The sequence below is a fragment of the Dromaius novaehollandiae genome, chromosome 13 (assembly GCF_036370855.1).
Source record: "Dromaius novaehollandiae isolate bDroNov1 chromosome 13, bDroNov1.hap1, whole genome shotgun sequence".
Classification (NCBI taxonomy): Eukaryota; Metazoa; Chordata; class Aves; order Casuariiformes; family Dromaiidae; genus Dromaius; species Dromaius novaehollandiae.
In genome coordinates, this window is record NC_088110.1 from 20789993 (window position 1) to 20806050 (window position 16058).

General features: G+C 40.4%; 1 protein-coding gene across 2 annotated transcripts in view; it reads left to right on the forward strand.

The window, feature by feature from the left end:
* CDH13 (cadherin 13) overlaps nt 1–16058 on the forward strand; it is a 500018-nt gene that overhangs the window by 374167 nt on the left and 109793 nt on the right. The window lies entirely within an intron of this gene.

Below are 16058 nucleotides of genomic sequence, written 5' to 3' on the forward strand. Positions count from 1 at the left end.
GTAACTAATCAGAAGCAATGCGCAGATGAAATGAAGGTCCTTGTCTTCGGAGCGCTGTACAAATGGGCTCCATCTGGCTGTGCAGTGCCTTAATGTGTGATTTATGTTGGACTCTTATGTGTTATAGGGTGTGAGATTTAAAGAGCCTCATCAGGATGCAGTGGTTCGCTGCTCCGGCTTTTAAGCTTTTGCACCTTGCAGGAAACTTCAAAGACAACAGAAGCCTAATTAGAAAAAGAATAAAAAATTTTATACCAGAAATTTCAAGAAAAGCTTGATTAGAAGATGACTAGGATAATTGTCTCCTTTCCTATCCTCCTTAGGTTTCAAAGATTATCTGAACCCAGTGTAAGGGTGAAATGGAGGCTTGTGGAAAATGAAAGCCAACAGTGCCATGGTTAAAATATTCACCTGGAAAGCTCTCTCTGCTCCTTTTTATAAGGACTTGAACCTCAGTCTGTTTTTAATGAGACCATATTGGTATGGAAAATTTTTGTTGATACATATTTTGTTGAAACAGGTACTTTCATTGAAACCAGTGCTTTCCAATTAAAAATGATGGTCTTAAAGGATCAGTGTTTTCTGACAGAAATCTGTTTAATAGAAGTCTACTTACGAATTATGCTTGGAACAAAGATTGTGTCTTGTACTTTGGAGGTTCTGGAATGCCTCAACACCAGCAGTTTCTTCCGATAGGAAAATGGAAAAATGTTTTGTGAAACGGACAGCATATTTATTTCTTCCTATCACATGTTGAGGGTAAACCTGATTAGCACATTAAGTTGTGCTTGAAAAGAATTTGGGCAGATCGCCGATAGCTTCATGCCTGTTTTTGAGCTTTAGCATACTCTGCTTCATACCCTGACCCTGAGATTTCTTCCCTTTTCTCCCATTCTCGGCTCTGCCTTCTCCTACCCGTTTTGAGGTTCGGCACTGTACGCCCTTGGGACAGGCGGGATTTGCGCTGTAGCTGTTTGTGCTTGGGTGGGAAGGGGATGGCGCGTTAACGCGGTAGGTTGGCAACCGGGAGGGATGCTGCCTGATCGCCTCGTCTTGCCTCGCACCCGCTGCGAGCCAGGCGTGCTGCTGCTCCCCAGGAGAGCAAAATTGATCCCCACCAAGAGCAACAGCGCTCAGAGAGAGGATTTTTTTACCCCAACTTTATTTTAACGCAGCAAAGCTGAATTTTACCTTCTAAAAATAATTTAAAAAACCCTTAGCTACACCTCTCCACACACACACATCAAGCCTTATTCTAGCTCATCTAGTAAGTATTTTAATGTTTTTGGCTCTCCCTCAACACCTGGCTGACTTGGGAGCCCGTCGCGTCTTTGGGTAAAGACAGTGTGCAAAGAGCATCTGCTCCTCTGCAACGTGTCCATCTCCTACCCAAATTCTTTCTGATGGATCCTGCTTGCCTTCCAGATTAGATTCCTGCATTTTGTTTGGTGGTTTCCCCATCCAGGGTCTCATAGAAGTCTCTGTGAAACTGCATGCTTTTACTCTTTTGCCTTTTCGTGCTTCCCACCCAAAAGGTCTTGGTATTTTAATTCTATCCTTAAGAGAGTGTGGAGAAAATGGGACAAGGATTTTCAAAGTAGCATTGAAATAACCTTATTTTCTTATCCTAGCTCTCTCCCTGACCTATAAAAAGATAAAATGCCACATTTACTCAATTTTTCCTGCTCACCATCTGCTTCCCTTTTTTCTTTAATATAAAACTTGTAGACAAAAGGCTTTTATAATTGTCTGTAGAAGGTATGTATACTATTGGCCTGCAATATCACTGCTATTATATCTACAGCTAGTAAATTTTTTTGTAGACCCTCCTATGTCTTTAGTGTTCATTCCTATATATAGGAATGTTCTTTTGTTCTTGTTCTTTTCTGGGGGAGAGGGATAGCTTTAAATACATAAAAGATCCATTCAGCTTTTCTTGCATTGTGCTACTACAGCATGCCAGGCAAAAATAATTGTAGCATTTTTGTGATGGGCCAGTATATGAAGATGAATAAATAAAATAAGAGCAATGTAAGATTTAACTGATCTTGGGTCAGTATTGACCAGAGAAGCCTTTGCAGACGTGTTACTGCAGGGAGCTGGCTGCTCCGTCCTAGCCACCGGTGCTGTGTTCAAGTGCGTATTCTTACCAGGGCCCAAAAACAACTGCAGAGCTTCGTTAGTCAACCTGATATATCCAGCTGAGTGACAGGAGACACCTTCAGGAACGCTCCTGCTTTTACCTGGGGATGAGCAAAGGCAAATCCCGTTGTCCTGTCTGAATCTCCAGCATGGTTAAGAAAGGCACAGCTAAATGGCACTATCACTGCAGTTCGTATTGCCTTGTCTTACTTGGACCGTTAATGACCTTGCCAAAGGGCGCTCTTCCACATATGGGACTGTTTTGCTGTTATTATCACTAGTGTATGAACACAATATAAAATCTCCTTCACCCCTCCTTTAAGAACCTACAGTAGGAGCGTCAGAAAAGAGGGGATCTTCTCATAAGACAAACAACGGGCAGACAACAGTTGCAGCACACTGAAGACCAGGTTTTAGGGGCGGTTGAAGAGGATGTGGAAAGAGGGTAGTGAAGGATCTTCCCGGCACACTGAGCCGTGGGGGCAGGAGCATCTATTTGAAAATCTAGTAAATATGCTGCATCTGTGGGCACATCCAGCACCAGAGCCTGCCCTCAATACCGAGTGACAGATACTAAATAGGATGATAATAGTATCATATCTCACTATAATATTAATATTATATATATATTAATATGCCTTGATAGAGAGGAGGCTTCTGCTCTTTTCTTAGTCAGTGTTATCATGTATTTCCTAGCTAACTTTTTTCAAATATGTTAGTTAAACTGGTGCCAAATGGCAAATTCTGGTCTATCCTTTAGATATTGAGATCTTCACTTCAGAGCCGGAAGGTGTTATCTAGGCTGTTATGCTCTCAACATTTTTCCAGGACTGCTTTATAGATATACAACTGTGTTTTCCTGGAGACATTTTATCATGCATGTCATCCTGTAGTAATTGGTGCTCTTCCACTTTTTCACTACTTTGAAACACATACTTTCTTTTTTCTGCAGTATAACAACCACTTCTTGCTACTAGCTAGTTAGCCATGTCATGGGGATGCCCCCGAAGCTTTTAAGTTTTTCTAGAAGAGGGGTTATAACTAACAGCGCTACTTTTTAAAATCTAAGAAAAACAGCATAGTGTGAGTTCCCTGGAGGCCTGTTTTTATAATAGATTTCCACTCACCCACCTGCCTTCTGTGCATGGCAGGGGGGATACTTTGTGTGATTTGAAGTGATAATTAGAAAGGATGATTGGTGGCCACAGGAGGGACTGCAGATCCAAAGCAATAAATGTTCCTTGACAAAGAGTCACACATCCCCTTTCCATAAGATGGTTTAATTCTAGAATTCCTTGGAATTAAACCTGTGAGCTCCTAATCGAGGAGCTTAGAAGTAAAACAGTAGAGTATGAGTTACTGGTAGCAAATGACAGCATCATAACTGCATATAGAAATACTCTAAAATGGCATTAGTACTACTGTGAGAATGACAGCTAAGAGTATTCCCTTTATTTCAAGCCATTTTTAAGAGTTTTTTTATTTTATATCATAACATGTATTTGAGAAAGTGATCATTATTATTCTGATATATATCATTGGGAATCCAGGTAAGTAGAGGATCTGGGTTCGGGAATGTGTGGTTTTTAATGAGGTGATACAGCCATCACTTGACACCCCATGGAGAAAACTCCGTTTACCATGTAATGGGCAAAGCCAACTGAGATGTAGTGCAGGCAGTCTAAGGCATGCACTCAGGCTTTTGCAACTGTGGTCTTGCACAGAGCATACCTGCATCTAATTGCAACCTGCAATATCTCTCTGCCTTTAATATTGGAGAACGTTATTCCGAGGTGTAACAAATGTAATTAGGATGGCACCTGTTTGACTAGTGCCTTGTCTGGAATTTAATTCTGCCTTCCAAATTAGCATGTTTCATTACTGTCCTTTTCCCAGTGATAAACAAGATAATTCATTTTGGGTATTTCTGCACTACAGAAACATAAAAATTTGTCAGCTGTAAATTGCTGTAGGTGTCATTAAAATTCTCCCTAAACAAGCTGAATATATTCCACTTTTTTTTTTTTTTGCAGACACTTGCAGCTATTTTTAAACCACCTGCTGTGTCTATACATATTCAGACCATAATGGGAGGCACTGCTGAGCAATTCAATAGAAAATCATTTAAATAGAGAGGGACATAAGAGCAAGTGATAGGAAGTTTAGTAAGTTAATGCAGTAGTTTTAAGTCTTTGTCCCTCCTGCCTTCTCCTACACGTGCTCTTCCTTTGCATGTCTAGCTGTAGATTTGGCTTGGATTGCGCTTGAATATTCTTGGCATAATTGCCTTCCAGCCTCACGGAATTTTCTGTGTCAGGAAACCAGTACTTTGTAGCACCGAGGGAAAGCTTATGGATTGTCTTTAGAGAGAACTTAGCGAAGATGTGCAGAACAGTTGCTTGTAAGAACAGAATTATGGCAGCTAAAGTGCATGGAAGATTGCACAGTGTTTGTCGTGGGCTTTGAGGAATAGTGAGAACTCTTCCACATATTTGCTCAAACTCCTCAGTAATGTCTGCATTATGATTTTTTTTCTTTTACCCACTTCTAAGAGAATGTTGTGGCTCTTTGCACTTTGCCCTAAGTCTTGTTCTTAACAGAGACTTCTCATAAAGCAAAGGAATAGCTTTTTCTTGACAACTTCTTCCAAACAACAGGAGAAATTGGAGAGGGAGGAGAGGTACTTTTTTCGACCACTGTTCTGTTTCTGGAGGCATTTTGGAATTTCTCTGAAGTTCTAGATGCTGTGTACATATAGGGACGTATCTACATTCACATCAGTAGGTCTTCTGAATCCTTGCAGCAGCCAATCTTTCCATGAGTTCTTTGTATTACAGGGAATCTCCTTCTTTGCCCTGTTTAAGTAGCCAAGTGATAATGAATAACAATAAAGAAGCGAGGCTAGTCTGATGATGGTAGGGTGGAAAAATACTTACTTATTTCCTCTTTTTCCTGTTCCTCTCTTCAAATTTATTTTCAGACTGCCCAGGGCAGGCAGGCCGTGACTGACAGTCCCCGGCATTAGATGCTGTCCAGCTCAGCTGGGGCTAGTTTGGAGAGGCACTGACACACCAGTAGTGGTGAAGTGCACGTCCTAATTGAGTCACAGAGGCAGCAGGAGCCGTGGCAGGGTGGGAATTGCGTTGGATAAGTGATCGAAAGTGATACCCTGAAGTTGACTTCAGCTGGGAAGCTTAGTAAGTCTGGACCGGCTGAGATAAGGCTGCATTATACAGTAGCCTCAGGAGATGACCTCCTTGCCTGTGACTGTATGCTGGGTTTGCAGAAGCTGTTAGCAGCGCTGTTTTTATTTTTCTTGGGTTCATTTTTGTTCACTTAAAATCAGCGTATTCTGAGTCACATTTGGCAAAGCCTCCACAGGTGGGCAAGAGAGAAAAAGGAAGTGAGAGTTGAATTTCATGTGTGTTAACAGTTATATTTTAGTCACGGAGCCATCTTAGGAGGAACGGGGAGTGGCAGAGATTTGTCTGAAGCATGGAGCTGCTTTGGGCTGGCAATGAGCAGGTTAATTCTCGGGTGGGAATCAGTGCAACTAGCTCAGCACACCAGTGAGCTGCAGCTAATTAGCTCTGCTGATGGATGGGGCTGATTAGCTTGGATGCGGGGCTATATTACCAGAGCTCTAGTCCTTACAGGGCACCAGCAGCATCTCTTGCTCATGTTGCCCTGTGCCACATGGACTTAACAGCATGCTCGGTGTTCACAAAAGCATCTTTCTTTGCTGGGCTCTGTTGTCAAGTTAGATGCACCTTGGGGTGCTTTGGTAAATCAGACTTATTGGTAGGTCTTAAAGCAGAAAAGCAGTTCTTTCCAAAAATAGCAGCGGTGCCGGCAGAGACAGGAAAAATATTCAGGCCAGGATCAATAGTCATTGTCAGGTTCCTCCTCGAGGGCAGTATAAGCCAGTGCAGTTTAGCGTTAGCTTGATGTCCAGTTCTTCTGCAGTGTATTTATAATGGAAGTGGTGTAAAACAAAATCGTCCTTCCAAAGCGGTGCAAAAGGCACTGCTGGGGAAGCCGCCGGCTAAAGAGTACAGGTTGCCCACGAGGGACTGTGATTGAAACTGAACCTGTTCCTCTTCCCCTTAAAGTTAATGGTGAATATGGATTAATTTGATGAGCACAGGCTTAAGATCTGTGTTTGCAGAACGATGAGGATATGGTTATATGTAACAGTAAGGAATTTCTTACTTCTTAGATCATGGATTGTTGAATTAATTTCCCACATACCTCAAACTAAATGGTAGGCCAAATGACCTAAATTAGGTAGGCAATATATTTATTTAATCTTAACTTTAACTCCTAACAAGAGGTTTATCATGTTTAAACAGTCTTTCATCATTAGGTCAGTGATAGACTGCAGCTTGCACTGCTGGTGAACAAATTTCCATGATCCTCACTTTAGGTCTTTAAATGGTCATTATTGTTTATTGTCTTCTTTTTAAAAGTAAATAAATTATGAGAAAATAAATTGGAAGAATTTTTTATTAGAGGGAAAAAGTGCAGATATTGCATTCAAGCAGAAGGCGAGAAAATAGGGAAAGGACATTGATGGAATGAGGTGGCTGCTTTTTGAAATTCAGAGACACAGATATGAAAAAGAATACTATTTCTGCAGCAAAAGGGACTTAAGTTGAATATTTTTGGTTACAATTTGGTCTATATTGTGAATCTCTTTAACGCTCAATGCTTGGCTTTTATACAGATGAAACACGGGAGGGTTTCTTCCAATGAAGAAAACCAATTGTCTGTTAGTCGTTACCCCATGGTGGCTGACAGCATCTCGCTCTAAGATACTTAAAACCAAATACAACCCGAAGCACTCGGCCGGCTTTGCGTGGCCTGTGCTGGGAGTCGGGGCAGGCAGACTCTTCACTTGGTTGCAGCCTCCGGAGCCGTTGACAGGTCTGGAACTGCCTGTTCACTCAACGCCAGCGCCAACAGATGAGATAGCTTGTCAAAAAGACTGTTATTAGCTTAAGCCAAATAGCCCCTCATTACACAAGTCTTTCTGCAGGAGGAATAAAAGGAATATCCCTACCTCCCCCCAGGAGTCTACTGTTCTTACAGACACAAGTAGTCTGTGAGCAAGACAGTCCTATTTTATTTATTTTCCCATGTTATGTTAAAGCTGTAAAGTTACAGTTATGTATCAAGAGGTTTTCAAGCTTGACATCTGTGTATTATGTCAGTCTCCTCTGCTGAATCCGTCTGTTTTATCTGCGTGGGAATTCCGTGTTTCCAAGCCCAGGTTGTTCAGCAGCAGTTGAGAGATACTCATTGCTGAGAGAGAAGTTCCCCTCTTGTCTTTGCTTGTGGTCCCAAATTAATATCTAAGTTGCATATTTACTAAAGTGAATCTATGTGAATACCTTAAAAAGCTGTTTTCCTTCTCATCCTCCTATTCCCAAATATAAAGCTAGTCTGCCAATATTCGTGCCTTATTTTAATCTTCGTATAGGATTAAGTGGTACATAGCATAGGTTAAAGGACTGAATGTCTTTACTAAATAAAAAGCTGATTTGTGTTAGGAATCAGAAGCTATTCTAAGACGCATGGATTTGCAATTATAGTTTCTTCCTGGGAATTAGGATACCAGAATCATCTGCTGACACCTCAAATTTGCTTGGTGACCTGGGGAAATACTTAAATACTTTGTGCTTCGTTTTTCTCCTATAAATTTCTCACAGTGTTGCATCTTTGTATCAATTGATTTGTGTTTTATGTTTAATCTTGCAATATCAAATTCTAGACTTTTAGTTGCAGAATGTGACTGAAGTACTTTGGGAGTGACACATCAGATACTGGCCTGATATTTCTGGAATTCTTTTAATTAATTTCTGTGATGTTATGACATACCTGTTGTTTTAGAATAAATTGAAACAGTTGGAAAATATTGTTCCACTACTAATTTATGTTTTGAGAATTACTTAATGTCAGAATTAGTGCCATACTCTTGTCCTGCTGCAGGTGAATCAAAGTTTGCAGCATCAAGTCCAATTCTGCTTCTGTTAAGTTGATAATAAATCACCCACTGAGCACCATTGTGCACATTGTGACCTATATTTTGTGTCATTATAGCTTGTTTAAATTTCTAATGAAGTCACAGAATAATATATGCTCATATTATGGTTTCATTATACAACATAAAATGTCTGTAGAAAAATACATCTCTAGTTAATCATCAGTTTGATGAGAAGTTTTCTCTTTCACTGAAAAATGCTCCATCACTTTGATACCTTACAGTCAGGTTTTACATTCACATCATGTCCTCAGTGTCTACAAAACAGCACAGACAAATAAGCTGGTGTCCAATACCATTATGGTGTATGCTGTTAGAGCCCATATGGTGTTACTTTCTCAAAAATAAATCACACTGAGAACTGTTGGATACATACAGGAGCCTTTTCTAGTCCCTCTTGGAGGAACTGGTCTACAAAAATATTTTAGAAGAGCAGTAATGCACCCTTTATAGGAATTATATAAAACAAATGAACCTGTGATGGATTAACATTCAAAACATTAATACAAATTAAATTTTAATCACTGTTTAGTAAACCACACGTTATAATTTAATAGTTAATTTAAAATGAGAATTACAGAATTTAGAGCATGTCTACTGTTGAAAGTTTTTAGAACAAGAAATGCACAGTCAGCACATTTGTACAAATGCTTTAATGTAGATGCTGGATAGTCCTGACTGTCACCTCAGGTCTTGATTGTGCACTTATATGCACTGTATAGACAAGTGTCTTATCTCTTGGGCAGCAGAATCCTTACCTACACCTCTAGAAAAACAAGTGGAAGTTGAGCATCTCAGCAGGGTTTTGTTATCTTTCATCAATGCTCAAAGCTTCCTCCAGGCACACAGGGTCATCGAGGCAGCTGGAGGGCAAGAATGCTTTTAAAACCACATGCTCTTTCATGAAATGAAAGCAAGATATCCTTTTCAGTGGCAAATAAAAAAAATAGACTCTCTTCAAAATATCAGAGTAATAATCTAGGCAGCGTTTTCAGGCTCCTCCAGGCTGATGCACATAAGGATGCTGGTTATCTTTGCAGTGATATGCAAACATGGGACACCCTATCTTGACATATACGAAGGGTTTCATCTACTGGAAGTTATATTTACAGTTTGTCCCAGATGCAGCTGATTTTATTTTTACTTAATCTCAGTGTTTGGGGCTTTCTTTTGTCATAGCAAAACCTTTAGAAACAACTAGTGAATAGGAAAAAATGATAAGCGAAAAGACTGAGGTGAAGGATTGGCTGTATGAAGCTGGGCAGCTGGTAGGATTTGCTGCAGATGGAGAAAATAAATACTAAGGCAAATAATATGGGTGGACCTCTGCTTCTCCTTCCCCCATCTTTGAAGGAACAAGCAGTTTCTTTCCAAATGCCATCTTTGAACTTTAGTTCTAGTGATTTTCACAGTTAGAGATTTCACCAGAATTTTGCAAAAAGGTCCTGAGTTGTTAAATATCTTTGTAGAGCAGATTATAAGGAACTGCCTAAGAGGAAGAAAATAAAAACAAGAAACAGATTCCTCAAGATTAGAGGACAATGTTCCTGGCTAAATGTCCAACTGGGATAGCTTTATTTTCTGATTCTGCGTTTTACAGGGTCATTTGAAAAGTCACTGGTTTATTGTATGGTGCTGGAACAAAAGAAAACCAAACTGAAACAAGGAAAATCTCTGTATGATACAAAATCTATCTGCATTTGAGGAGCTGTCAAAGTGAAAAATGAAACCACAAGTTTGGCCTTTAAAAATATTAATTTATTTTAAAGATGAAATATAAAAGCACTGGGAAAGAAGTCACCTTATCTTTCAGAAGAAGCGGGCAAGGCTAAATCCTTATCGCTCCTCCTAGATCTCTGATGGCACTTTCTTGCCACCCTTAAATCTAAAAAAAAGGATTGCAAGGACGTAATCGTTGGTTGCAATAGTCACAAATCCCTGAAGCATCTTTGGTTTGTTATTAATGAGGCAGTCATGAAATGTACTAACCAGGTTTTAAGGTATTATATTTTCAGTAGCCTTATTTGTCAGCTTTTATGAGTGATGTGGATTCAGTTCAGCGCTGACCTATGGCAGGATTTCTGAATTGCAGCCATGTCTCATTGACAGAAGAAAGCACGAGCCATGAAGATGAAAAAAATGCAAGCGGTGAATATTTGATTCAGACTGTCAATATCCAGCTGTGTCTAATGTACAGTTTTCACTAAAAGCCTATTTTTATCTAAATAAGGCTTTGGAGGTTATCCTGCATGTTTTAGACTATTGGTTCCATGTTGCAAATTATGATCAACTGATGAACCTTCAATCTTTATTCCCAAGAAAATAATATCATAGATGAATATTGCTGTACACTTTGAAGTGATGTCTTAATATCATTTCTTTAATAATTTCTTTAACCTTTCAATAATTGTCAAAATATGTCAATTTTCCTCATAAATTATATATCCTAATTTCCTATAATTAGATTTTTTAATTTTACATAATGCAAATGAAAATACAGGACAGACCTTCCCTGAGTAGAAAAGAAAACAGGGAAAGAAAATGTCCACTAATGTCAAAAGACTGAAGGAGGTAATAAAACAGATGTGAAAAGTTTGCTGTCGCAGTGGACCAGTTTTTAAAGAGTTCATTTACCATGGTTGTCATAAATAAAGCCCAGTGCTTGAAACGGATATAAACAGCTTTCCGCTAAGTGTCTGCTCTTGTCCTCGCAGCTGATCAGAGAATAGTCCAACTGTTGGATCTGCTGTGTCGGGGCTGTCTGCGCTTCCCAAAGGACGCCCAGCAGCTCCCGAAGACGCAGCCTGGGAGGCCGGATCCTCGCCGGGTGTAAACCGGTGCCATTTCATTGCTTCCAATTAAGCTCGGCAAGATTGTACCAGCTGAGATGCTGATACTAAATCCCTGCTGATTAATGCCTATTTTGTAATCTGTCCTCGCAGAATAAGCATGTTCAAAGGTAGTAATGAGCCAACTGTTGCAGCGGTGCAGTTCCCGGCTACTTTTGCTTGTTGTCAGCGTAGCATTAGGTGTGATTGCTGTAGCGAGTCTGCTCTGGTTTGGCTTGGCTTGGTGATGGCTAGTGGACTCGCGCTATCCAAATGAAAGCCTGCCCCATTTGCAAATCTACAAGGGGCCAATGAGATCTGGATAAAGGTCTCGCAGGCTGTGAGAAAGGTGCCTGTGTTGCTCTTCAGAAATTTCTCCTTTCTCCTTTTTGAGCACTTCTAGCGCTGCCGTGTTTGTTCAACCCTCACTTGTCAGCTCTTAGGGGAGTTTATTCATTCGCCTTCTTCATTTTGAATGGGAAGCGTGGTAGCTGAGACAGTGAGGTGGCTGGGCTGTAATCCATTTGTAGGTGGATGAGATACAGCTTTACATAGCTTTTTACTGGAAAAAGATAAAGGTAGCGCCTAGATGAATTGCAGATATGAATAAAAATGACTGCGTGTAACAGTTTGAGGCATGCTTAGGTGGGTAAAAGTATTTTTGGCAACGTAGGAGTGAAGGTGACAGTTTTCTAGAAGTGCACCATACTTTTGTCTTCAAAGTTTGCTTCCTCTTTTGAAGGATTAGAGCCTCAATTTTATTAATCTTAGGGCATAAGACAAAACCATCATTGTCTTGGTTTTTCCCGCTTTGTTGAAAAAAGCAAAACACATCACGCCTCTAAGATGGCTCTAACTGATTAGTGAAATTATCTCATATTTCAAATAGCTGTAATGAAGCGAAGAATGTGTATTTTTATCTATATAGGTATATGTCTTTTGCCCTAGGTTAAAAATAAATGAAAAGATGAGCATGGTGTCCTAGGATGATTCGGTTTAGAGACTGTTACTGTTAAAACATGTCGGGACCTCCTGCACTGTTTTTGACTGGGGCTCACAAACATGAGCATCGTGGCACGAACTCTCTTTGGGCTTTTTCCCCCACATATTTGTCTTGGATCCAGCAAGCGCAAGGTAACTAAGTGTCTTCAAATCAAAGCTTGCCATTTAATTTTGCCCTTATGCTGCCATTCACAATCTATGCTAACTGCCAAAGAGATTAAAACTAAATTTTCAGCATAATAGGCCTAAACCACAGCTTTTGGTCCCCTAATATTTTTTCTGAGATTAGCCCATAGTGTATATTGAACTTTCAAATTATTAATGTCTTCAAATTTGCCAACACGAAATGCTTGGCTGGAGTTAACCTAATCATAAAACAGTGATTTTAGTAGTAAAACATACAATGTAATACTGTGATTACACATCAAAAAACATAATATGCTACTCAACATTGTTCTCTTTGAAATACTGTCTATGATAATGAGTTTCATTTTTTCCAGCCATTTGTTTTTTTTTTTTTCCTTTTTATGCTCTCTCTGCCCACATGCCCCAATTTTGTGTTATTAAGCTGCCACCTCGGAGTGGCAGTGACTGAAAAGCTGCTCGGTGGAGAGAGAGAAGAGCAACCCCAAAGTGAAGGGTCCTTGCACTGCAAACCACGAGAAATAAAGCCTTTGGTTTGTCAGTTGTATTCATAAATACAACAACTGCTCTTTCTTTCTGCAATGTAATTTTCCTTGCAGCCAGGTTTAATATTTCAGCCAAGAGGAAGTTCAATATAGAAAGATATTACAATGAATATTTCCTGTTGTTTTATTTCCTAACACCATAACCAATGAGGCAAATAATCCATGGCCATTAAGCTTTCTATATAAATAATTGGAATGTATACAGAGCTACACAATAGCATGAATAATGTAGATCATTCCTTAGGCCTTCAAAGGTTGACACATACAGTATTTTTTAAGTAGGCGTGCTGATTCTTCAGTCTTGAGCTATCTAATATTAATATTTTTTTATGACTTCATCAGAAAAAGTTGTGTATCATTTGGCCATTGAGAAACTTATAGTCAACTTCACAAGTGGCTCTAAGAATTTCACTTTTCTTTTTCCTTTTTTTTTCTTTGCACAGTGAAGCTCAGGCATTGTCCTCCATATAAAAGCAGTAGATCAAAAAAGATATTGTGTCCATCCAAACGCTTACAAATCAGGCTTCGTGTGATCGTCACAGAGCCCTGTTACATCAAATAAAAGATAGCGATTAAATGGTAGAAACAAAGTACTTCCTAGAGGCTTAGAGGATTTAAAGTTTGTTTCAGGAAATGAGAGTATGAATGTTGAGTCCTTAGGAGATCTAATAAGCAAGGATATACACCCAAACCAAAGAGCATATGCAAATATCCCTAAAGTTTATTGCCTTTAAAGTGCAATGGCGAATATTGCAATTAGAGGCACTCGGTAAGACGCAGCAAGCCACGGACCTGCCCTGAAACCATGCCTTTCCCTCTGCTTCCTCAAGCAATTAAACTTTGGTGTTAACTGAGACACTCGGTGAAGATTATAATATAAAAAAAGAAAACCATTAGATTACAGAAACCATGCCTGGCAGAAGCAGGGAGGATGCATGCTGTTTTCTTTTACCGTGACATTATGTTTGGGGGGAGCACGGGCTGCAGGATCTGCGGGCAGCCCGCCAAGCTGGCCGGTAGCAGTAGGGCAAGGGCGCAGCCCCGGCAGTGTGTGCGCTGGCCGGCTGGGCGAGAAGCTGTGCAAGTTGCCGTAGAAATAGGAAAGGAGTCTTAACCTTTGTCATTTATAAGTGACAGAGAGGAAGCGGGGAGAGTTATGGACTAGGATCTGGGACTTTCTCAACCTCCTCCTAAGTCTGCAAGTGATTCTCAGCATGACCTCAGGCCTGTAGTTTGTCATTGCTTCAATTAACCTGTCTTTAGGGTGGTGCCGTAACCAGTTAATGGGTGTTTGTGGTGGACAGTAGGATCGCTGCATAGAGGCACGCTTCAGTATCATGACTTCTGGTTGTTCGGCTGAGCACTAAGGAGATGGCTGTGGAATGCAGGAGTAACATATTTCTCTGGCATAGGCTTAAATTGTGCATCGTTGAGTAGCTGAATCCTTAGTGCAAGGCTTGAATAAAGAAATCCTGTTAAAAAAGGCGCTTGTAGGGATGAAATCCTTCCCGTATTTAAAGTTCCTTAAGCAATGCTGGGTCTTTCCTTGATATATTCATTTATCTGAACTCACGCTACTGCCTGCGTGAGAGTTAATGAAGTCTGGTGCGCCAGGAAGCGTGGGCTACTTGTTAGTTTGTAGGCTTTCTTCTCTTTCTAACCCATAATCAAGACATCTCCTTTTACAATTATGAGTAAATTGCATTTCCTGATAATTCAGTGCTTGTCTACATGGGAAAATGAGCAAATGGAATAATATCATGTGAATTTACAAGGTGCTGAGTACCTTATACTGGCACCTGGCAGCAGATACCTTCTGGGTTTAGCTTCCCAAGTGGGACTGTAGGCATCCCATTGGGGTCATCAGCACAGGTTGCAATAGTTTCCCCTAAAGAGAGCACTATGGTTGGTGATACTTTCATTAGCAGCCAATCACTTCTGAGACTGGTGGCAAAAGTGCTACCAGTTACATTAAAAAATTTATAATAATCAAAGATACTGAAGTATTTCTTTGGATCCCTGCAGACAGGGAGATAAATTGTTGTTCAGCACAACAGTCCAGTGCTATTCTGAAAACTGTTAGGACCAGATATGCTCACCTCTGGTAAATGGGGTATCTCTAAATATGGACACCGTATGGACAGAATATGATGCTCTTTGAATGTAGGGTTGCTTTTGTAGGAGGTATAGTGTATCTAATCGACATGATCAGCTGTCTAATTTGAATATTGCTGGAGGAATCTCGGCTGTATAAATTTCAGGTTAAAATACTTAAATTCCGTGGAACTGTTTCTCAAAAGTATTGGTTAAATGCAACATAACTCTTCGTTCTTCTAAGACTGGCTGAGAAAATATTTTCTAATTTGCTATCATTTGGAAAGCACTTTAAAAATTATAACTTCATCAGTTTTTGTGCTGTGGTATTTTTCTTAGAAGTGCTCCTTGGTTGAATATTGGTAGGAAAATTGTCCATAGTGAATTATGCACCATGGACTAAATAATGAAGTTTTAGTATCTCTGTGCAGTTCAGTGGTCTACCCAGCGTGATGCCCACTAAAATGGGTGCTGCTTGGTGCTGTTCTTCACCACCTGGAATCAACATATGCTGAAAATGAGAATGTGCCAAATAAACCTCATGGATATTATAAATCCATCTTACCTGCCCTGTTCTGCAAACAGGGCAAAACCTTGGCTCCGTGGAAGTCAATGGAGCCCAAGAACACTATCTTCTGACACCTCTTATGGGTCCTGGCTTGCAAAAACTGTTCTTTGGCAAATGCAGTGCCATGTCCTAGCTGAAGCTCCCTTTGCACCTGGTAACGATCTTCTGGGTAGTAGTGCCAGTGGGTTACTGCAGCCCTGTTCCCATTGCCCTGGTATTGTGCAAACTGCAGAGTTAACTGTTTATTAAGGAAAGATTTTCTTTTGCCTGATCTTCATAGCTAAATTCATCTCTGTTTCTAAGTCCCAGGAAAACGTAACACGCATCCTGGGACATGCTATGCTCCAGGGCCCATTCAGACCTCACAGACCTTTTTCTGACGTGTTGCATGTATGATTATTAGTTGAGAATCACGCATTTCATTCAGCGTGTCCTCATCAAGGCTGGAGAAGCACAGATGTTTTGGCTGCCATGGGGAGATAACCTTCCTTGGTTTTGTCTCCCCTTGTGCTACCCCTCCTGACGGGAAGCATGGCTGAGCGTGCGAGTTGCTCATTCCCTGCCTTTGAAATATTTTTGAAACTGGGATAGACGCAGAGAAGGCAAAGCTGGGGGAAAGGAAGAATACTGGCAGATAACCGAATGCTGCCTTGCGAATCTCGTACCAGCCTTTGAATTCCCTGAGAGAGAAA